This window comes from Anoplophora glabripennis, unplaced genomic scaffold, assembly GCF_000390285.2.
Source record: "Anoplophora glabripennis isolate ALB-LARVAE unplaced genomic scaffold, Agla_2.0 scaffold412, whole genome shotgun sequence".
NCBI classification, from domain to species: domain Eukaryota; kingdom Metazoa; phylum Arthropoda; class Insecta; order Coleoptera; family Cerambycidae; genus Anoplophora; species Anoplophora glabripennis.
Genome location: NW_019416613.1, coordinates 295,586 through 296,355, shown reverse-complemented (window position 1 = coordinate 296,355; position 770 = coordinate 295,586). Strand labels below are relative to the sequence as shown.

The window sequence follows — 770 nt, the reverse complement described above, 5'->3', positions numbered from 1 at the left end:
ACGGCTGTTAAATTTTTACTATTATAATATTATTTTATATCGTTTTTTGTAAGTTTTAAGGACATTAGTGTATCTATTTAAAACACGTGTTTGTTGTTCTTAAATACATGTAAATCTTTGCAAAAATAAATTCATTTGAAGTTGTTCATTTTTATAGTATCTATGTAAATAGTACACAAGAGTCAGATTCGGTCTGTACAATTTCAACTATGACAATTTGTTGCGGATTGCCTAAATATGTGAAGTCACACTGAAAGAGTCTATTGACATAGTCAGCTAATAGTTCTATAAGCTAAAAGTAAAGTAAGTAAAAACGTTTCAGCTTTATTAAAAATAGAATACACCACGCGTATTTTAAAAATTATTAAAAGTAATGGACATATTGTCAACTATTTGTATGACCCTATTTGAAAAAAAAAATGGACAACGACACGCGGTGTTCCCAAGCGGTCACCCATCCAAGTACTAACCGCGCCCGACGATGCTTGACTTCAGTGATCGGACGAGAACTGGTATTTTACATCGTGGTATGGCCGTTGCCTACGTATTTGTTATAGTTTTTTAATCCGATGGTAATATACAATTAAATTAATACGAAGAAAAAAGCAAATCTGATTTAAATTGTAAATAATCATCGAAATACGGCAAACATTTTACTACATTCAGATGGAATTATTTACCTAAATTAAATTTTTGTTTAATTGCTTCAGTATCTCTACTGGTTTAAGTTTTTTCTTAGGATTATCTTTGATGGAATAATGCTCTAATGA

The 770-nt window shown here is 30.3% G+C and overlaps 1 non-coding gene across 1 annotated transcript; it reads right to left on the bottom strand.

Annotated features, from left to right (window-relative positions):
• Positions 1 to 421: 421 nt before the first annotated feature.
• LOC111691770 lies at positions 422 to 541 on the bottom strand. The gene has a single exon (XR_002763054.1). It is a non-coding gene; the product is annotated as a 5S ribosomal RNA (ribosomal RNA).
• Positions 542 to 770: the final 229 nt, after the last annotated feature.